Source organism: Myxocyprinus asiaticus, chromosome 47 (assembly GCF_019703515.2).
Source record: "Myxocyprinus asiaticus isolate MX2 ecotype Aquarium Trade chromosome 47, UBuf_Myxa_2, whole genome shotgun sequence".
NCBI classification, from domain to species: domain Eukaryota; kingdom Metazoa; phylum Chordata; class Actinopteri; order Cypriniformes; family Catostomidae; genus Myxocyprinus; species Myxocyprinus asiaticus.
This window is the reverse complement of record NC_059390.1, coordinates 5,424,375-5,448,613: the sequence shown is the minus strand read 5'-3', so window position 1 is coordinate 5,448,613 and position 24,239 is coordinate 5,424,375. Positions and strand designations below refer to the sequence as shown.

General features: G+C 38.4%; 1 long non-coding RNA gene and 1 pseudogene across 1 annotated transcript; both read right to left on the bottom strand.

Annotated features, from left to right (window-relative positions):
* Positions 1 to 23,301, bottom strand: part of LOC127436577 (deleted in malignant brain tumors 1 protein-like) — a 34,242-nt pseudogene extending 10,941 nt beyond the window's left edge.
* On the bottom strand, positions 3,411 to 3,905 carry LOC127436562 (uncharacterized). Its single transcript, XR_007896428.1, has 3 exons — positions 3,802 to 3,905; positions 3,597 to 3,698; positions 3,411 to 3,506 (listed from the first exon to the last, which is right to left on the bottom strand). It is a non-coding gene; the product is annotated as an uncharacterized LOC127436562 (long non-coding RNA).
* Positions 23,302 to 24,239: the final 938 nt, after the last annotated feature.

Below are 24,239 nucleotides of genomic sequence, written 5' to 3'. Positions count from 1 at the left end.
TAGAAAGCACATTAAACTCAAAGAAACGTTGCACCAGGTCTGACGTCATTGATTCCAAAGATCATTGGTTTTCATATGGCATTAGAAGACTTTGAATATAGCATACATGACAGCTTTTCTGGTCCTTATCACTCATTTCAAATCTTGCAGTACCCTGTATTACCTGATAAATTACCTGATAAACATCTTCACTTAAAGGGATAGTTCACCCAAAAATGAAAATTCTCTCATTATTTACTCACCCTCATGATATCCCAGGTGTGTATGACTTTCTTTATTCATCATAACACATTTGAGGAAAATAATAAAAAATATCTCAGATCAGTAGGTCCTTAAAATGCAAGTGGATAGTGATCCAATTTTTGATACTCCAAAAATCACAGACAGTCAGCATAAACATCATCCGTACGACTCCAGCGATTAAATTAATGTCTTCTAAAGTGACACGATCACTTTTGGTGTGAAAAATATCAATAGTTAAGTACTTTTTAACTCTAAAGCTTCACAAGAGGGTGGAGTCCAAGCAGTCTCTCGTGTGACATATTCTGTTGCCATGATACAGATGTAATCTCACGTTCACCACTTGGTTGAGACATCCAGGATAAGCACACAAACACACCATTGTGAGTAAAGAAACAGATAATAACAGATCTAAACCAAAACCAACCAAGCTTACTGCACAGTGTTCCTCTTTCTCACTTGTAAACAGCGCTGCTCTTCCAGCTGTGACACACGTGCATCAGTTCTCATGTGTTTAAAATGCCAATGCGATTACGTCACACGTGCTTACCACTGCAGAATGGAAGCATGATTTAGACTTTTTTTAAAAAAGTGCTTAAATAGGTATCTTTTTCGCACCAAAAGTGATCGTGTCACTTTAGAAGACATTAATTTAATCACTGGAGTCGTATGGTTGACGTTTATGTTGACTGTCTGTGATTTTTGGAGCTTCAAAAATACGATCACAATCCACTTGCATCTTAAGGACCTACTGAGCTAAGATATTTTTCTAAAGGGTTCTGGTGAAGAAATTAAGCTATACACACCTGGGATATTATGAGGGTGAGTAAATAATGAGATAATTTTCATTTTTTTGGTGAACTATCCCTTTTAATTTGTAATCTGTGTTCACTGAAGGTTGTTTACATCCCAACCCCAACTGTGAAGCTGACAAAACACACACACACACACACACACACACACAGACAAGAAAACCTTGCTTCATCTTAATCTGGTTTCTGTAATTATGCAGGTCCTCACCCTCTTTTGCATGAGGAGAGGTTACTTTCCTTACTAAACTCATGCACCTATCTGTCTCAGTTCATTAACCTGTTGCAAATGATTTATCAGACTATTCTGAGAATCCTTTCTCATGTTTTTTTTTTTTCTATTTCATGTGTAACCTTTCTATCGCACCATTTTGTGTTTAAAACCAGCCACCAGCTCATCAGCCTCTTTGTGCTTATCATCATAGTGCTACTACTGTATAGACTGTGTGGAAAGATAACTTGTTCTTTTGGATGTTTTGACAATCAAAGAAACTGTAATAATTGGTTACATATGGTGGACTAACAAGTTAACAGCAGTACAACATGGAAGCTCACCAGGATAATGTCTCTTCTCTGCATTCTGATAAAGTAAAGAGGAGCTAGCTTGATGTGCATACTTCAGTTAAGAACCAATGCACAGTGTGCACAAGCCAAATCTACAGAAGACAGAGGCTGAGTTCGGAATGGCATACTACCCATACTACTCTTACTACTTCTGCCATATGTGTCTATGGCAGAAATGGTATGAGTATATGGTAGTATGCAACTCCAAACTCAGCCACTGCCATTGGCTTCAGAATAGTGCAAAAGTATTTCAGCCTTTAATAGTACTGTATAATGTATGTTTACAACTTCCAGAAGTACTTCTTCTTAGATACATTTTATATTGTTTAATTTATTTATATTGTTAATTACAAACTTCATAAATACTCATTACCTTTAAGGCCACAATGTAACTATCCAAGATCTGCTTGCGTCAGATTTTTTTATTGCATTGTTTGTAAGACAAAAATGGTAAATAAAGTGATTCTGAATCTGATTCTTATAATAAATTCAATATGAATGGAATTAAATTGAGTTGAATTATTATTATTATTAACAATACACTTTACATTGTAACATTTACATTCTACATCTGTAGACAGGTTTATATTGAAAAGGTTTATATAGTATATATCAAGATAACTATAACTATAATATATATATATATATATATATATATATATATATATATATATATATATATATATATATATATATACAGTGTTGGGAGGGATACTTTTGAAATGTATTCCACTACAGATTACAGAATACATGCTGTAAAATGTAATTTGTAATGTATTCTGTTAGATTACTCAAGGTCAGTAACGTATTCTAAATACTTTGGATTACTTCTTCAGCACTGACAGATTTTTTCACTTGTTTTGACTATAAAAACTCTGCCAGTACAGTAAGACAAAATACACATGTTAAAAATACATTCTCTGAAAAACCGAAATATCTTAAGCAGTGTTGTTTCTAAAACAAGATAAATCAAATTGATCTTGTTTTAAGGATTTTTAGATATTTTTACAGGAAAACAATTCAAAAATTATTATCAAGAATAAGATTTTTGCCCTAATATCAAAGGTCTTACTAGAAAAAAAGAAATGATGATCCAACGTGAATTTTCTTGATAAAAAACATGATCGTGCCTGGTAACATGTGCATGTAAAATGGCAAGAAATAGCATTTTAGCTTATCGTAATGCTGACAGTTTACACAAGGTTTATTTCTATTTCTTCTGCTCCAAACTTCAAACGTACTTCTCTGTCTGCTCGTATGAATGTAACACATCATAAGAAAGTGTTTCACTGCTGTTCAAATGCACTTTTGATCCCATCATTTATATGTATAAATGTTTTCCATCTGAAAGGACTAAATATTAAATTAAACAAATGATGTAAATACAATGCAAAGTAATCTCTTCAGTAATCAAAATACTTTTTGAATGTAACTGTATTCTAAATACCAATGATTTAAATTGTAACTGTAGTGGAATACAGTTACTTATATTTTGTATTTTAAATACGTAATCCTGTTACATGTATCCTTTACTCCCCAACCCTGTATATGTATATATATATATATATATATATATATATATATATATATATATATATATATAGATAGATAGATAGATAGATAGATAGATAGATAGATAGATATACTATAACTATATATTATTACATGTATATCTTGATTAGCAAATTAGGACACAAAGAAACTTTCAGTATTTAAACAATGTCAGTATCTAAACCCAAAAAAAAAACAAAAAAAAAACCTACAACAGCAAAAGCATGTAACATAATTATCCATTTCATTTTTAAATGGTCAGATTATAAATATAGAAGAATGTATCATCCAATGTCCTAAAAGAGAGTGTGTGCTTGTTTTCTTTTGTATTCCAGCAATGACCTGTGGAACCAACAGCATTGTACTTTGTTACTGGGGGAAAATATTAAATTCATAATGTAAAATTGAATAACAAATTTAAATTTTAACAACCTGTCAGGGTTCAGTTACATTTCCCTTCTGGAAGACTTTTCCATTGGACTGCACTTTCCAGCTGAGCGAGGAAATACCATCTGTTTGTAACTTCCTCCCCATCTATGTAATAAAAAAACACAGAGAGCTAACTTAAACAGCCAGTAGATGGGAGTAAAAAGCAGTGAAAGGCACAGCTCACTGTTACTCTTCCCACTGCTCTCACCTCTACCAACAGTTTATTCATGATTGCAGGATCATTTGGGTCGACTCCAGGGGCGGCCTTAACCTCAATTCTCAAACGTACTTGAACATCTGAGTGAAAGAAAGAAAATGTAAATGATATAACTTCTTACACAGTTATGCAGTCATAAAATACCACTTCAAGTGACTCGCCAATTAAATGTTGTGTGGGATGTCTTCATTTCGACTAAAATATAGGATTTTCCTAGCTAATTCAGGACAGTTGGCTGGACTTGTGCCTGCATTGCCTGGATTAGCATCACACACAAATTTAGAATTGCTAACATTTAGCAATTCAAATGTTCAAATTTCGAATTGCTTAATATGTCTTTCATTGAATACTGTCAAAAATCGAATGAGCTGTCTAATTCAGCCAGACTAATTGTTGTTTAAATGATTAAGCCATTAGCCTGATCACTTTTAAAAAAAAAAAAAAAAAAAAACATAGTTGTTGTTCTTTTACCATGTGTGGACATGTATGATACCATGGTAACCATACAGAGCCATGGCATTACTATATTTGTACCATCATTGTACCATGATTCTGCCACACTTTTACTGTAAGGTCCTAAATATTAATTACAGAATACATAAAAATAACATTATATTAATATGAAAAGAAATGAAATGAAGAGAAAGTACTATAAGAAGTGTTAGTTCTATAAAGAGCATGATGAGGACAGAGAGGAAGCAGTCAGATGACAGGATGAAGTGAGGGAGCAGAGATGAGAGAAAGTGAAGAAAAGAGTGATGAGACAAGAAAAAGACCAGAACTGTGAAGCACTGTGGTGTTACCAGGGTAATACCATGTGTGGTAGTGGGGGCGTGGTCAAGTGCCGGCTTGTGAATGGAGAGAGAGAGAGCCCTTCTCACACACCCGCTGAAGCTGCGTGATTGTTAAGCTGAAAAGCTATTTTATTTTTCATTTGAGTGTGAAAATAAACTGTGTGAGTTGAAGTTTCCTTCCTCCGCTTCCTCCTTGTCAACAAGTATAGAACCCTGTTACACTGGTAGCGAAACCCATGACTTTGGAGGAAGAGCTGCTGCCATGGAATCCTCACCACTGGGTGAAGGCAACATCAGGACCTCCTGGCCCAGGAGCAATGCTTCCAGGGGCTCCTCCAAGCTCAAATGGAGGATCGGCGGGCATTACGGAGCTTGATATCCGAGAAGCCCTCCACCGGCCACCCCAAGAGCGCCTTTGCGCCCGCTTCCTTTGATCGCGGCACCCTTCAAAAGAATTGGTATGGACCTCGTTGGGCCATTAGAGTGGACGGCACATGCACATCGCTTTGTGTTGGTTCTGGTCAACAATGCAACGCGATATCCGGAAGCAGTGCCTCTACGCAACATTTCAGCACATAGTGTTGTGGAGGCACTCTTCAGAATTATCTCCCGAGTGGGGATTCCGAAAGAAAACCTTACTGATCAAGGCACTACTTTCATGTCACGTACTCTACGTGAGCTGTACGAATTATTGGGAATTAAATCAATTCAGACAAGCGTGTACCACCCACAAAAGGACAGCTTGGTCGAACGGTTTAAAAAAAACGGAAAAACATGATTCGTAAGTTCGTGCACGAAGATGATTGGAATTGGAATAAGTGGCTTGAACCCCTGTTATTCGCAGTATGAGAGGTCTACCAAGCCTCCACGGGGTTCTTCCTGTTTGAATTATTGTATAGGCATAAGCCTCGCGGAGTCTTATATGTTGTGAGGGAGAATTGGGAAGAGGTACCTTCAAACAGCAAAAATGAAATTCAAAACGTTCTTGACCTGAGAGCAAAACTCCACACGTTGGGGCAGCAATCACAGGAGAATTTGCTACAGGCTCAAGAACGCCTTTGATTTCTCACAAAGTGGCAAGGGCCCTTTGAGGTCATACGGCGAGTCGGGGAAGTCAATTATGAGGTTAAACAAATGGATAGGGGCGAAGCATGGCAAATTTACCACCTCAACCTCTCAAAACCATGGAGGGAGGTGGTTCCTATGTATATGGTGACAGTGGTTCTGGAGAGGGAGGAGCTCGGGCTGGAGGTGAATGTAAAAGCCAATTGAGATGCCCCGGTCACTTGCAGAGACCACCCCTCACCGTTGCAAGTCATGGATGTGGCACGGTTGCAAAGAGAATTCTCTGACATGTTCTCGCCCCTTCCCGGTCATACAAACCTCATAGAACACAATATCGAAACAACCCCAGGGGTAGTGGTATGCAGTTGTCCCTAGCAATTACCCGAGCACAAAAAAAAAGTTGTTTGGGAAGAATTACAGGCCATGCTCGATATGGGGGTAATAGAAGAATTGTGACTGGACCAGCCCGGTGCTGGTTCTGAAGAGTGACGGCTCGGTCTGGTTCTGTGTGGATTATAGAAAGGTCAATGTGGTGTCTAAATCTGATGCATATCCAGTGCCTTGTATTGATGAACTGCTCGATCGGTTGGGCGCGGCTCATTTTTATTCTACGTTTTCAATGCTTTATGGACCGAGTCCTCAGACCGCACTCCACATACGCTGCTGCCTATCTGGATGACATAATTATATACAGATGTGATTGCACATGCAGCATCTGAGGGCAGTTCTGAGGTTGCTGCGGTGGTCGGGACTCATGGCAAACCCCAAGAAGTGCGCAATTGGATGGGTGAAGGTACGGTATCTGGGGTTCCACTTGGGTCAAGGGAAGGTGCATCCCAAAATGGATAAGACCACAGCGATTGTGGCCTGCCCAAGACCCAAGAGCAAAAAGGAAGTGAGACAGTTCATGGGGCTGGCTGGCTACTATAGAAGGTGTGTGCCTAATTATTTGGACATCACCAGCCCACTGACTGTTCTCACTAGAAAGGGAGCCCCAGACGGTCCAGTGGACAGAGCCATGCAACAGGCTTTTATGCAGGTGAAAGCTGCACTTTGTGATGGGCCTTTGTTACATGCTCCTGGTTTCTCTCTCCCTTTTATTTTACAGACTGGCACATCAGAAAAGGGGTTGGGAGCTGTGATGTCCCAGCGAGTCCAGGGGGAGGAGTGCCCGGTTCTGTATATCAGTCAGAAGCTCTCAGTGAGAGAGGCGACGTACAGCACCACTGAGAAGGAGTGTCTAGCCATCAAGTGTGTGGTCCTCACCCTTCGGTATTACCACCTAGGACGTGTTAATTTGTTTCATTGTCCACATAAAACTACATCAGTTATATGTAAGTACCATTTTCAATTTGTCAAGGGTAATTGAGAAGCAATAAAGAATATCCAGAGCTAAAAACCATCCATATACTATCTTGATGCAAAATGCATGTTAAAGGGATAGTTCACCCCAAAATGAAAATTCTCTCATGATTTACTCACCCTCATGCCATCCCAGATGTGTATGACTTTCTTTCTTCTGCTGAACACAAATTAAGATATTTAGAAGAATATTTCAGCTCTGTAGGTCCTCACAATGCAAGTGAATGGGTGCCAACATTTTTAAACTCCACATAAAGGCAGCATAAAAGTAATGTATATGACTCCAGTTGTTAAATCCATGTGTTCAGACAAGATATGATAGGTGTGGGTGAGAAACAGATCAATTTTTAAGTCAATTTTTAATGTAAATTATCCTCCCTGCCCCTTAGTGGGTAATATGCAAGAAGGATGTGAATCACCAAAAAAAGAAGAAGAATGAGAAAGTGAACTTGGAAATTGACTGAGCAGGGTGGAGAATTTATAGTAAAAAAAAAAAGTACTTAAATATTAATCTTTTTCTCACCCACACCTATCATATCGCTTCAGAATATATGGATTTAGCCACCAGAGTCGTCTGGAGTACTTTTATTTAGCCCATATGTGGATTTTGGAGCTTAAAAAATTTGGCACCCATTCACTTACATTGTATGGACCTCAAGAGTTAAATGACAAAGATGGCACCGCGGATGGCCACCTCGGCATGGAGCTCTCCATTTCTTTTGTTTATTTGTCCTGTGTTTAATAATCTTTTTCCAATCAGTTTTACCAGGGACGAACTGCTGAACATTCGGCAGCACATACCAGACAATCTTTTCACGGTTTTTGACTATTCTGATGTTTTGCTGGACATTTTAGTCAGAGGCGCAGCTGTGCTGTTCAAGAGATGCAGGCGAGGGAGACGAGCTCCGTCGGCACAGCTTTCGAACAGCCCTACCAAGTATTCATCTAGCGAATCTCTACTCTCTTCCTAACAAAACGGACAAACTACATCTCCTCACCTGTACAAACAAGGACTTTTCAACCTCTGCTGCCTTGTGCTTCACAGAAACCTGGCTGAGTGAATCCATTCTGGACAGTGCGTTACATTTGCCGGGCTTTTAGCTGTTCAGATCGGATCGCATCGCAGAGTTAATGGGGAAAACGAGAGGCAGTGGAACATGCTTTTACATCAATAAAAGTTGGTGTAACAACAGATGTAACAACGTTAAAGAAGATGTGCTGTCCTAATTTGGAAGCACTCTTTATTAACTGTAAACCTTTCTACTCACCACAAGAGTTTTCCTCATTTATTCTGGTGAGTGTTTATATCCCGCCACACACGTGCGTGAGCACCACGCTGCAACAGCTGGCTGATCAAATCACAGTTTTCAGCTAATGACCCTGCATCAGTGTGGAGTGGCCTAAAACAACTTACAAACTACAGGACTCCTGCCTCCAACACTGTAGGGAACCAACAACTGGCTGACGACTTGAATGTGTTCTACTGCAAATTTGAAAAGCCCAATCTCACACCCCACACCTGCTCTGACCTCCACTTCACACAAACACCAACCACTCCTGCTACTCAACCTGCACTTAAGATCTGTGAAGAAGAGGTGTGCCGTGTCTTCCGAAAACAAAAGACAAGGAAAGCACAGGGCCCCGTTGGCATTTCTCCCGCTTGTCTTAATTCCTGTGCTAACCAGCTGGCTCCCATCTTCCCTGATCTTCAATAGATCACTTGAGCAGTGTGAAGTCCCATGCTGTTTCAAACGCTCAATCATCATTCCTGTCCCAAAGAAACCCAAAATCACAGGACTTAATGACTACAGACCTGTCGCCCTTACGTCTGTGGTCATGAAATCATTTGAGAGACTGGTGTTGGCCCACCTGAAGGACATCACTGGACCCTTTCTAGATCCCCTTCAATTTGCTTATCGAGCAAACAGGTCTGTGGAAGATGCAGTCAACATGGGATTGCATCATATCCTGCAACATCTGGACAGACCAGGGACATATGCAAGGATCCTTTCTGTGGACTTCAGTTCGGCTTTCAACACTATCATCCCAGCTATTATCCAGACTAAATTGCACCAACTCTCTGTTCCCACCTCTATCTGTCAGAGGATCACCAGCTTTCTGACGGACAGGCAGCAGCTAGTGAGACAGGGGAAATTCACTTCCAGCACCTGTACAATCAGCACAGGTGCCCACAAGGGATGTGTGCTCTCCCCACTACTCTTCTCTCTGTACACAAATGACTGCACCACCAAGGACCCCTCTGTCAAGCTCCTGAAGTTTGCAGATGACACTACTGTCATCGGCCTCATCCAAGATGACGATGAGTCTATATACAGAAGGGAGGTTGAACGGATGGCTCACTGGTGTATACAAAACAACATGGAGCTAAACATGCTCAAAACACTGACCCCCTCACCATTCTAAACAGCACTGTGGCAGCAGTGGAGTCATTAAGGTTCCTGGGCATTACCATCTCAGAGGACCTGAAATGGGAGACCCACATTGACTTCATAGTGAAAAAGGCCCAGCAGAGGTTGTACTTCCTTCGCCAGTTGAGGAAGTTCAACCTGCCACAGGCGCTGTTGTTACAGTTCTAATCAGCAGTCATTGAGTCTGTCCTCTGCACTTCAATAACTGTCTGGTTTGGTGCAGCTATGAAATCGGATATCAGAAGACTACAAAGGACAGTTCGGACTGCTGAGAGGATTATTGGTTGCCCCCTGCCCTCCCTTCACACTTCCAGAGTGAGGAAAAGGGCTGGAAAAATCACTCTGGACCCCACTCACCCTGCCCACTACTTTTTTGAACTGTTGCCTTCTGGCCGACATTACAGAGCTCTGAGCACCAGAACCGTCAGGCACAGGAACAGTTTTTTTTTTCCCTCAGGCTACCTATCTCATGAACAGTTAAAACTGCCCCATTGAGCATTAATTTTGTGCAATTCACAGCTTAGTCTTTTATATTATCCAACACATCCTACCTCTTCTGCCATTACATTCCCTTGCACTGTATATAACAGATTTGTATTTGCACTGCATGTGTATATATATATATATATATATATATATATACTACCGGTCAAAAGTTTTGAAACACTTACTCATTCTTTATTATAAATTTTCACATTTTAGAATAATAGTAAAGTCATCAAAACTATGGAATAACATAAATGGAATTATGGGAATTATTTTGTGACTAAACAAAATCCAAAATAAATCAAAACTGTGTTATATTTTAGCATCTTCAAAGTAGTCACCCTTTGCCCTAGAATTTGCAGACATGTACTCTTGATATTTTCTCAACCAACTTCTTGAGGTATCACCCTGGGATGCTTTTTAAACAGTATTGAAGGAGTTCCCATCTATGTTGGGCACTTATTGGCTGCTTTTCTTTATTATTTGGTCCAAGTCATCAATTTCAAAAACTTTTTTTAAAATAAAATTTTAGTTTTATAATGAAATAAATTAATATGGTGGCACAATTATATTTGTATTATTATAATTTCTACAAAACTAATTTCAAACATTTAAACATATGCCTTTTTTAAGATCATGAGAAACATTTCAGTCAAGTGTTTCAAAAGTTTTGACCAGTTGTATATACAGATGTATATATTTTGTCTTATTGTGTATTCTATATGTACTTTATTTTCCATTCAATTTTTATTTTTTATTCAATTTTTATCTTCTATTATTATTTTGTATTATTATCTATGTCTTGTTGCTCTATTGTATTGTTGTACACTGGAAGCTCCTGTCACCAAGACAAATTCCTTGTATGTGTAAGCATACCTGGCAATAAAGCTGATTTTGATTCTGACTCTGAAGAGCTGAGAAATATTTATAAAAATCTTAGATTGTGTTCAGCAGAAGAAAGTCATTCACATCTAGGATGGCATAAGGGTGAGTAAATGATGAGATTTTTGGGTGAACTAACCCTTTAATGCAAGGTGTTTAGGGGGCAAGAAAGCCTGAATTGTATCAAGTATTTTCACTTTGTTTATTTGTCTATTTTTTTTTGTTTTTAATTCACATTGATCATGAGCTCTATGACTCGTGCATGGACGTAAGCCAAAATGTATATTGCAATACTTTTACATTTCTTTAGTCGATAGTGACAAATTTGTATGGAAAAGTGATTCAAAAACCTCATAAAATTTATGAAAGGCTTATTTTGATTGGAAACAATGTCCAAAGTAAAGACATTTTAGAACAGACGCAGGTAGGAAAGTTTGACAACATTAGCAATAGTAACTAAGGGGCACAGGGCTTAGCAGAGGGTCAGTTCCACACCAACAAGGACACAGCTTTTTATTAACAACATCTTCCTCATTTTCTTTGTAAGTGTGAAGTAGGCATGGAACACATATGCCCTACCACATAATCACAATGGAGACAATGCTCAAAAATATATTGAAAACCGGTATATCGCCCAGCCCAACGGTAGCTCGTGTTCACAAGGGCTATATTCCCATCCAAAAAGATTAAAATATTGGCACTTACATCCACAAATGACTCCAGCATCTTTCTCATGGCCACAGCTGAGTGAACTTGAGTCATATGGACAGCTCAACAATAAAGATTCAGTCCCAACACACTTTACATTATTCATCCATACTGATCCTGATCCTTGTCCAAAATAAGCGCCAGTCTTTGTTTCCGAAACTCTCCCACAGCCCAGTTCTCTACACACCACTGCAGCATCTGATAGATCCCAGCCATCATCACACACTGTTCCCCATATTCCATTACGGAGAACCTCCACTCTCCCAGAACAAGAGTCACTGCCGTTGACCAGCCTGACAGGATCTAATGTTCACATACATGAGGGATCATTAGCATATATAATGATAGTTTGATCATTATGCAAATAAACAACAATTTCAAAACATTTTATTTAACCATGCTTAGATTAGGGATGAAAAATATGCTGCTAATTTGTTAATATTCTGAAAAGGTTTGGGCCTACATTTACAGATGACTCCTGCATCTTTCTCATGTCCACAGATTCCTGTTCCCCATCCACTTGATGTACATTCTCTCACTGTAGACTCAGTGTTAGAACACTGTAAATCACTCATCCATACTGGCCCTGAGCCCTGGCCAAAATAAGCACCAGTCTTTGCATCTATTACCTCCCCACAGCCGATCTCTCTACACACCACGACGGCATCTGATAGATCCCAGCCATCATCACACACTGTTCCCCATATTCCATTATAGAGAACCTCCACTCTTCCAGAACAAGATTCACTACCATTGACCAGTCTAACAGGATCTAATGCTTACACAAATGGGGAGAGATGGTTAGCACATATAATGATATCGTAGTTTGATCATAATGCAAATATACAACAATTTCAAAATGGTTTATTTTAGTCCTATGTTTAGGACTACATCTTATGCTATGTAACCATGCATATATTAGGGATGTTAAACAAGCTGTTATTTTTATATATATACTAGCAAAAGGTTTGACTCACATTTACAGAAAACTCCTGCATCTTTCTCATGTCCACAGCTGTTTTGTCCCCATCCACTTGATTGGCATTCTCTCAGTGTAGATTTGGTGTTATCACACTGTAGATCACTGATCCATACTGGCCCTGAGCCCTGGCCATAATATGCACCAGTCTTTGCATCTATAACATCTCCACAGCCCATCTCTCTACACACCACTGCAGCATCTGATAGATCCCAGCCATCATCACACACTGTTCCCCATATTCCATTATAGAGAACCTCCACTCTTCCAGAACAAGAGTTACTGCTACTGACCAGTCTAACAGGATCTAATGTTTACACAAATGGGGAGAGATGGTTAGTACATATAATGATATCGTAGTTTGATCATAATGCAAATATACAAAAATTTAAAAATGGTTTATTTTAGTCCTGTGTTTAGGACTACATCTTATGCTATGTAACCATGCATATATTAGGGATGTTAAGCAAGCTGTGATTTTATATATATATATATATATATATATATATATATATATATATATATATATATATATACTAGCAAAAGGTTTGGACTCACATTTACAGACAACTCCAGCATCTTTCTCATGTCCACAGCTGTTTTGTCCCCATCCAATTGACTGGCAATCTCTCAGTGTAGATTTGGTGTTATCACACTGTAAATCACTCATCCATACTGGCCCTGAGCCCTGGCCATAATAAGCACCAGTCTTTGCCTCTATAACATCTCCACAAGCCATCTCACTACACACCACTGCAGCATCTGATAGATCCCATCCATTATCACACACTGTTCCCCATGTTCCATTATAGAGAACCTCCACTCTCCCAGAACAAGGGTTACTGCTATTCACCAACCTGACAAGAGCTAATTCAGACAAAAAAATGACAAATTAAAAGACCCCATGAAATGAAAATTGAAGTTTTGCGGCTTGTGTTGTTGGCTGTGATGTAAACTAAAATTATTGGCTATTTAAAAAAGGGACGAGCCCTTCAATAACTTTCTGTTTTCAAAGGAAATATATCAGCTCAGGAAAACTATGCTCATCAAGCTATAGTTTGTGGGGATTATATATAGGATTAGAGAATATATTTATCTTGTTTTTGTCCCTTTACAATGACTATTAATTGACCATAATTCCTTTTCAATTTAGTCCCACAGACAGCTTCTGTAATCTTTATTTTGTACATCTACAGCAATGACAGAAGGCCCATCGCTAAGGGCGGACATTAGGGTGCAGCGTACACCCCAAATGATACATCATGCCACCCTTAAGGAAGAAACAATACATTTAAAAAAAAATACTCTTTATAAATAATTTCCTCTCTTCGCTTAAACATGCTAGTGTTTGTAACCTATACAAATATTTCACAGCAACAAGATCAATCCTAACTCAATGTAACACTGATCTCCCCAAAGATAACTTTAAAGAACACATTATCATTAAACATAAAACTTGATATTTAACACTAAACGGAATGGCTGGTCCCTAAGCATAATCAACAACAGCAGTCGTAACCTTATGTAACACTTGATTCCTGTGCGCGCAGCAGTCTCAAAATCAAATTTTGGCGGTGCTGTGATTCTGGATATAAGAAAGTGGTTTAAAGAGTCATCAACAGTGTGAAAGAAATTATAATAGTTAGGTATATTAGAACATTATTATTTATGTATAAAATACTTTAAGCTATAAAATGCAGTGTTGGAGCAGCCCTGTGTTGTGCTTATAGACTGAAATGTATGACCAGTCTGTTTTTCAGGCAGAAGACAATATCTTCTTGTTCATACTGCTAAGGGTCCGATCGTGTGACAACTTTTTTGCTCAAGGAAATACAATACATTCCTAACAAACATTTTGCTGAGTTTATATTACATGAGAAACCTGCTGAGGTCAAATAACATGTAACTTGTTAACAACCGATATAAACCGATATAAGCCTGCATGTGTGTGTTTCGCCATGTATGTGTTTCGAAAAATGCCACAGGAGCTTCTCCCCCCAGCCGGGTGGTATGAACAAAGCGCTGAGGAAAAGACTGCACTGTGTCCTGTAATGTGTTTGGAATACTCTCACTCCAAGTGGAGAATATCCATGACTATCAACTTCGACCAACATCAACAGAGTGTGAATCATAGTGAGGCAGAAGGAAGAGGGAAAATGGGCCTAATGAGACACAGGCATCGTCACTGACCTAGCATCAGGTGGGCATGTTATCGCAAATACTAACAATACTGGTATTGTAATTGGTGTTGTTTTTATTGGTGTTTCATGGTTTTGGTTATTTTAGTATTGTATTGTTGGAATCGAAGAGCTTTTGATGTGGCGACAATGCATGTTTACTAAGTGTATAGGCTTATATGCTTCATAAATACAGAAAGGCTGTGGTGTAATTTATTAATTTATTGCAATTGTTGTAGGCTGGACTATTTGTTTGTTTGGTGTTTTGGTGTTATGAGATTTTTTATTATAAATCTTGTTCTATTGTGATTATAACTACTGACTGGATTGTCTTCTGTTGTGGTGTGGATATTGTTTTGGTCTATCTCTGTGTCTCATAAAAAGAATTGAAGCCATCCAACATCTTAGCATTGGCTGATATATATATATATATATATAAATGAGAATGCCACAATGAGTAGTTATTAATGGATGACATCTGATCTTTGAGCTTTCTCTGTTAACATGTTCTGACTAAAATTGTGAATTAAAAAACTATTCTCTAAAAGATTTTATACTCACACTGACAGATGACTCCAGCATCCTTCTCATGTCCACAGCTATTTTTTCCCCATCCGCTTGATTTACAGTTTCTTAAAGTAGATTCATTGCTGTAACATTGTAAATCACTTAACCATACTGGCCCAGAGCCCTGGCCAAAATATGCACCAGTCTCTGTCTCTATAACATCCCCACAGCCCATCTCTCTACACACCACTGCAGCATCTGATGGATCCCAGCCATTATCACACACTGTTCCCCATGTTCCATCATAGAGAACCTCCACTCTCCCAGAACAAGAGTTGATGCCATTTACCAACCTAAGAAGGGCTAATGGAAATAGAGATGAAAATAAAAGAGACATGTCAAGCAACTTACACTTTAATGTGACTGCTAAATAGCAATATTTATTTTAAATTTTATTTTTCAGTCAAACAGAAACCTGCTCCAATCTCTCTTTTAACATACACAGCATTGTTAACAAAAAGCAGTTCATTTGAGTTGTATATTAGTAACATACACTGACAGATGACTCCAGCATCCTTTGAATGATTACAGGTAGACAATCCCCAATTAAGGGCACCACAGGTTTTCAGTGTTGTTTCATCTCCAATACAGTCTATATTATCGATCCAGACTTGTCCTGAACCTTGTCCGAAATAAGCTCCACTCTTTGCCTCTATAACATCTCCACAACCCAGTTCTCTACACACCACTGCAGCATCTGATAGATCCCATCCATCATCACACACTGTTCCCCACCACCACTGATGGTAAACCTCCACTCTCCCAGAACAAGAGTTGAAGCCATCCACCAGTTTAGCTTTGGCTGATATGCACATACATGAGAATGCCACAATGAGAGCAGTTATCAATGGATGGCATCTGATCTCAGAGCTTTCTCTGTTTACATGCTCAGACTAAGGTTTTGATTGTAAAAAAAAAATACTTTTTTTGTGTAGAAGGTTTTGTACTCACACTGACAGGTGACTCCAGCATCCTTCTCATGTCCACAGCTGTTGTGTCCCCATCCACTTGATTGACAGTTGCTCAGTGTAGATACACTGCTATAACACTGTAAATCACTTAACCACACTGGCCCAGAGCCCTGGCCATAATATGCACCAGTCTTTGTCTCTATAACATCTCCGCAGCCCATCTCTCTACACGCCACTGTTGCATCACTCCAATCCCAGCCATCATCACACACTGTTCCCCATTGACCATCATGGAGAACCTCCACTCTCCCAGAACAAGAGTTACTGCCATTTACCAGCCTAAGAAGGGCTAATGGAAGAGACATGTCAAGCAGTTTATCTAGGGATTTGGGATTTTTTATTTAGTTTTTATTTATATTTTATTTTCAGTTGGTCATTTCAATTTAATGTCGTTTTCATTAGTTTGCACTCATTAATTTATTTACCCAGATATTTCTAGTTTCAGGTTAGTTAGTTTTTAATTTTAGTTTTAGGATTCTATGGCTGTGCTTTACACTTAAAAATGACTACTTAAAAACAATATTTTATTTTCAATTGTCTTCATTTTGTATAGTCAAACAGAAGCCTGGTCAAATCGCTCTTTCAACAGGATCAGCATTGAAAGACACGGTGAATAAAGAGTAGTTTATTTCAGTTCAATATTAACTTACACTGACAGATGACTCCAGCATCCTTTGAATGGTCACAGTCTGTCACTCCCCATTTACGGGACTCACAGCTGCTCAGTGTAGACTCATCTCCAACACAGTTTACGTCATTCATCCATACTGATCCTGAACCTTGTCCAAAATGAGCGCCAGTCTTTGCTTCTATAACGTCTCCACAACCCATCTCTCTACATACCACTGCAGCATCTGATAGATCCCAGCCATTATCACACACTGTTCCCCACCACATCCACTGACGGTAAACCTCCACTCTCCCAGAACAAAAGTTGAAGCCATTCACCAGCATAGCTTTGGCTGATATGCACATACATGAGAATTCCACAATGAGAGCAGTTATCAATGGATGGCATCTGATCTCAGAGCTTTCTCTGTTTACATGCTCAAACTAAGGTTTTGAATGTAAAAAATATAAATAAATAAATTAAAAATTAAAAATTAAAAATTTGTGTAGAAGGTTTTGTACTCACGTTGACAGATGACTCCAGCTTCCTTCTCATGTCCACAGGTGTTTTGTCCCCATCCACTTGATTGACAATTGCTCAGTGTAGATTCACTGCTGTAACACTGTAAATCACTTAACCATACTGGCCCAGAGCCCTGGCCAAAATATGCACCAGTCGTTGTCTCTATAACATATCCACAGCCCATCTCTCTACACGCCACTGTTGCATCACTCCAATCCCAGCCGTCATCACACACTGTTCCCCACTGACCATCATGGAGAACCTCCACTCTGCCAGAACAAGAGTTGATGCCATTTACCAGCCTAAGAAGGGCTTGTGGAAATGCAGATGAAAAGAGAAGAGACATGTCAAGCAGTTTAACTAGGGATTTGGGATTTTATATTTAGTTTTATTTTATATTTTATTTTCAATTGGTCATTTAAATTTAATGTCGTTTTCATTAGTTTGCACTCATTAATTTATTTACCCAGATTTTTCTAGTTTCAGTTTAGTTAGTTTTTAATTTCAGTTTTAGCATTCTATGGCTGTGCTTTACACTTAAAAATGACTACTTAAAAACAATATTTTATTTTCAATTGTCTTTATTTTGTATAGTCAAACAGAAGCCTGGTCCAATCACTCTTTCAACAGGCTCAACATTGAAAGTCACGGTGAAATAAGAGTAGCTCATTAAAGTTCAGTATTAACTTACACTGACAGATGACTCCAGCATCCTTTGAATGGTCACAGTCTGTCACTCCCCATTTACGGGACTCACAGCTGCTCAGTGTAGACTCATCTCCAACACAGTTTACATCTGCCATCCATACAGATCCCAAACCTTGTCCAAAATAAGCACCAGTCTTTGCCTCTATAACATCTCCACATCCCAGTTCTCTACACACAACTGCAGCATCTGATAGATCCCAGCCATTACCACACACTGTTCCCCACCACCACTGATAGTAAACCTCCACTCTCCCAGAACAAGAGTTGTTGCCATCAACTAGTCTGACTGAGGCAGCCCTTGTTGAAGTGGTATTTCCCAGAACTGTATGACAATATAATTATTAAATCACAGAGAATCACAAATACCCTATGTAGGGTCAACAAAGGTAGAAAAAACAAAAACATTTGAGCTGTTTTTACTTACTTTGAAGCAAAATGAGCCATGTGTAACACAGCACTGCCACTGAAAAGAAACTTGATGACAAATGGATTTGTAAAACAATCATTGATTTCAATGGATAACCAGTACCTTTTAACAGTAACAGATTAATACAAAGCTGAAAAATGAAAACTATGTGTTCTTTATTTTAGACTTCCAAAAGTATGGCTAAATAAGTGTTAGTGTGTAGGTTGAATTCAGGTAAATTCGGCCACTTTTTGAAACTGAGATAACTGTCAAAAGTGATCCAATTTACTTGAATTCACCCTATAGATTAGGGTTGCTTCAGTACGATACCAGCCCTGGTACCTCGGTATCGATCTTAACTCGATACTTAGGCAACAAATAAATAAAAAAACTCAGATTTTTGATGAAATTACACAGAACATTATTGACAAAAATAACTTCATAAAGTCTTATAGACACAAATGAAGCCTTTTCTGTTTAAATATTTCTGGATTCCATGTTAAATGTTTTAATTAAATGGTATGATCAAATTGTGTTTAATCAAATGCATACTGCATTTGTATATATTATATTTATATATATATATATATATAAAGAGAGAAGATGCACAACAGAGCTTTACAGTATTAATGAAAACATTAAATGAAAACAATCTGATTACCTGAGTCAAAAGGCTGCCATGGCTGAATCATAACATGCTGATATTCAGTACACTTGCTCATGTAACATTGCTTACAGAAAATAATACTAATAATATAACTATTTAATATTATATTATTGTTACTATTAGTATTATTGTGACTGCTTTGAATATTACACTTTTATACAGTCGTAATGTCTTAAATTTCACGCAGTTGAATAGAGCTCTCATTTCAGCAGGACTTTTATTTTATTTTACTTTTTATTCAGCAGTTCTTCCTGTATGTGAAGTGTTTGTTATATCAAGCTTCCCACAAATCATGAGCTGAAATCTCTTAGCTGCAACGGAGAAAGATTTCATTTGAGAGTTCACAGCGGTTTATACACTAAACACACTGATCTGTGGCTCTGCAGATGGATACTATTGGACACACTGCATGAAAATCAAGCTTTAGTAGTGTGTGTTGCATTTGTGTGTGTGTTCGTGTGCGTGCCTGTGTGTGTCAGGGGCGAGGCGAGAAATCTCCAAATGAGTGGACCTTGGTGAAACAGAGTGGACCTCTGTTCTGTGCCTAATTTCATCGTGAATATAATGAAGCGCGCCCCTTTCCTTAGCCTTTATGAGTCAATATTTGCTCATTTACCTAATACTTAGTTACATAATTACATGTACAATAACAATAATTATTATTATTATTTAACAATTATTAAGTTAATTATTAGAAATAGGTCATACTGATGCTATTGTAATGGGGTTGTCTCTGCGTTGTTAAATAAAGCACTCGATTGATGCAATCTCACACCATTGTTGGATTTTATTCTGTTTAAACACATTGAAAAGCGGTGGTCAGTCCCAATAATCATGCTCACGCATGTTCCACCACAACCACAACTCGGCTGGTGCGAATCTTAATGACCCAACCGGAACCAGTTCGCTAAACAGCACCAGCCAATGGGTGGAGAGTGCAGCTTAAATATAATTAAAGGATCATACGCAAAATTAAGTAAAGCAAGTGGAAGCACCGTTCTGACGCTGTTACACAATGATATATGAAATGGCCATAGAAATAAATACAATAAATTAAAATAAGAGATAATGCAATAAACCTTGTTATTCGACACTTTTCAGTCCTCCTGCTTTTCACAGGTTTTGGCTGGGTTTCCCAAAGCACAAAGAACAATGTTAGTAGCACTTAAGTAGTACTAAATATCTACAGTGTGTAAGGCAAGGCAAGGCAAGTTTATTTATATAGCACATTTCATACACAATGGCAATTCAAAGTGCTTTACATATAACGTTTTAAAGAAAATACAAGTAAAAGTAAAAGTAAAATGATTCAGTGAAATCAATAAGGGCAGCACAATGCTCCGTCAGAAAATGCACAGCTAAACAAATGTGTTTTCAGTCTAAATTTAAATGTGGCTACTGTTGGGGCACATCTAACCTCTTCTGAAATCTGGTTCCAACTGCGGGTGGCATAATAGCTAAATGCTCACCTTGTTTTGAGTTAACCCTCTGTATGTCTAACTGACTTGATCCTAATGATCTGAGAGGTCTGTTAGGTTTATATTCAACAAGCATATCTGAAATGTATTTAGGTCCAAGGCTATTGAGCGATTTATAAACGAGTAATAGTACTTTAAAATCAATTCAAAATGTTACTGGAAGCCAGTGTAAAGACCTGAGGGCTGGAGTAATATGCTCAGATTTTTTGGTTCGGGTCAGAATCCTGGCAGCGGCATTCTGAATGAGCTGCAGGTGTCTAATGGTCTTTTTGGGAAGGCCGGTTAGGAGTCCATTGCATTAGTCTACCCTACTGGTGATGAATGCATGAACAAGTTTCTCTTGACTGGATACAAAACATCTAATTCTGGCTATATTTTTTAGATGATAGAAGGCTGATTTAGTTATTGCTTTGATGTGACTACTGAAACTAAGGTTTGACTCAAAAATGACACCAAGATTACTTACTTGATTTTTTGTCTTTAGGTCCTTGGAGACAAGGTATGTATTCACCTTTGGAATTTCACCTTTGTTGCCAAATACAATGACCTCTGTCTTGTCATTGTTAAAATGAAGGAAGTTTTGGCACATCCAACTGTTAATTTCATCAGTGCACTGGCACAGAGAATCTATGGGGCTGTAGTCATTTGGCGATAGGGCTAGATAGATCTGGGTATTGTCTGCATAGCTATGGTATGCAATTTGGTTCTTTTTCATAATTTGGCCTAGTGGGAGCATATAAAGTTTGAACAGAAGCGGTGCAAGAATTGAGCCTTGTGGACACACGTCATGGATGTCCACTCAGATTCATAGTTGCCTATGTTCATATAGTAACCTCTACCTTCTAGATATTACCTAAACCAGCTGAGGACTGTCCCAGAGAGCCCTGCCCAGTTTTCCAATCTGTCTAGGAGAATGTTGTGGTCAACAGTGTCAAAAGCAGCACTGAGATATAATAATACCAGCACTGATATTTTGCCTGAATCAGTATTTAGCTGAATATCATTAAGGATCATTAAACCAGACTGTAAATTGTCCGTGTAGCCATTTGATATTAAGAATTTGTTCATCTGATTGAAAACAACCTTTTCAATGATTCTGCCTATGAAAGGAAGATTTGAAATTGGTCTGTAATTGTTCAATATTGAGTTATCTACATCGCTCTTTTTAAGAAGGGGCTTGACAACTGCAGTTTTCAGGGACTTCGGAAATGTGCCTGAAACAGGTGACACATTTACTATTTCTAACAAATCTTTTTCCAGACAGTTAAACACATTTTTGAAAAATGTTGTGGGGAGCGTGTCAAGACAGCAGGTTGAAGTTTTAAGATGCTGTACTATTTCTTCCAGGGTTTTGCCATCAATTTCCTCAAAATCAGACATAGTGACTAATTCCTGAAGTTGTTGTGGTGGGTGCTGTCTGACCTCAGTGCAACAAGAGGATGAGCTGATTGCCATTCTAATATCATTTATCTTCTTCATGAAAAAAAGATGCAAACTCGTTGCATTTTCTGTCAGAGAGTATTTCACAGGCAACCTGAGTTGGGGGGTTTGTTAGTCTTTCTACAGTAGCAAAAAGAGTGCGGGTGTTGTTTATATTGCTGTTAAAGAGGCCCTATTATGCTTTTTGGGATTGTACCTTTCCTTTAGTGCGTAACATAGCTCTTTGTGAATGTAAAAGGTCTGCAAAGTTACAACGCATAAAGTCCATGCAAAAGGGAGTTATTCTCTCCCACAGACAACACTGCTCAAGAACTACGAGAAACGGGCTGATTGTAGTCCAGCCATTTCTTCCATAAAGTATCTACGTCACTATGTTACCCATTTGCATAATGCCCGCCTAAGGGCTACTTTGGCCCGCCCTCAAACAAACATAGTTATAGTCGAGGGCAGGATAAGTTGGGCTAGTGTTGTCGCCATGGTAAGAAGATGCTGTTTTCTTCATTGCAAAAGCAAAACATCTTAGTTTGATCTTCCAAAGGCAAACGAATTGAAGTATCAGTGGTTAAAATGTATTTTTACCTCTATTCCTCAGCAGTAAAACCACAACCAATGCCGGATTTTCAAGTCAGTAACTCCTATAAGATGGTGCAGTTCCCACTTTGTTGGGACAATCTGGCATTGAAATAGTTTTGCTAATCAGCTAACTTTTACCCACAATTGTGTCGAATTATGCAGATCATTTGTCGTTCTTATTGTCATGAATAGTAATCCACTGTGGAGATGGATTTATTTTTACAAAAGGTAATTTTACGTCTGCAATCCACGGTAGTGCTCGGCTAACTTGCTATGTAATGTTATTGTGTTAGGGTTTATTATTCAGCTGTGGGCCGGCTTTTACCTTAAACTGTGTAACAAAAAGGTCGATCTCAAGAGTCTTATATAATTATAGATTTACAAGCTGTAATGTTATGGCCGCTATCGGTAGTCCATGGCTAAATTGCTCACTAACTTTCTAATACACCTGGTAATTTCAAACCGGGAGTAAGCCTCTGTTCTCCGTTCATAGCTCTGGTGAAAAAATAACTGGAGTGGAAGATGCCAATGCTGCAATATGCAATGATTGTTACTGTCTGATATATCGAGTACCTTTGGGTCTAGCTCCCTGTTTATGCCATTGGTTTTTGCTCTCACTTTCATCAGTCACTTCTGCCATCTGTTTTGCTGGGTTTTCTAAGCTCATTATAGCCTGTCGAGTAACGTTTGATTCACAGGACTCACTGGCTGTAGGCTGAGGGAGTCCACGGTGACACTCTCCTGTGTATTCCGTCAAAGTTGGCAATACTGCAAGTAGTTTTGTTTCAAGAACTGTGATTTGTTTTGTAGAAGTCTATGGCAGTTTGTGCAGCAAGTTGTGTTTGATCTGAAAGGAGGCATTTTCTTACTCGTCTGTCTGTGTGAAGGCAGCTGTGTTGTTCCTTTTCAGGAAAGTAAACTGCCAATTGTAGGAGTCTGGTAGACCGTTTTCACAGAAAAAAATATCAGTCCCAAAAGTCTCTGGTTGTAGAGTGGGTGCCAAATAATGTCGTTTTGAGCACTGTGCTGAACTTCTGATATGAAAATTAGAGATTAAAATGCAAAAGCAAAGGAGAAAAGCACGGAGCAGTAAGCAGATGAGTCTGAACAGTAGCAAAGCAGGAAGCAGGACGTTTGTAAATTAACAAGAGCTTTGAACCACTCTTAAGTCCATTAAGTGCAAGTTAAATGTATCGTTCTCACATCTTTAACAGTTTATTAGAGATAAAGGGACATTGAATAAATTATATTCATATATTTTGATAATTGGAAAGCCATTGTACACTGATTTAAAGGATAAAAAAGTGTGAAAAAAAATCACATTGAAATCAACTGGCAGTCACAACAGTCTGCGCATGCAATGTGGCAGGTCTAAATTAGGACTAAAGATAAATCTAAATTTACATAACACATAATACAGTATAATGTTTTTTTGGCCTTATTTGATAATCATAACTATGATAGCAATAAAAAGATTATCTTATTAAACAGATTTCTTTGGACAAATGTGAGAAAAGTGACCCTGCAGTTTAAAGCTTAAATAAATAGGTCTAAATAAATATATAAAATACATTTATCAAAGGTGTGCAATGAGAGATTCCCTTC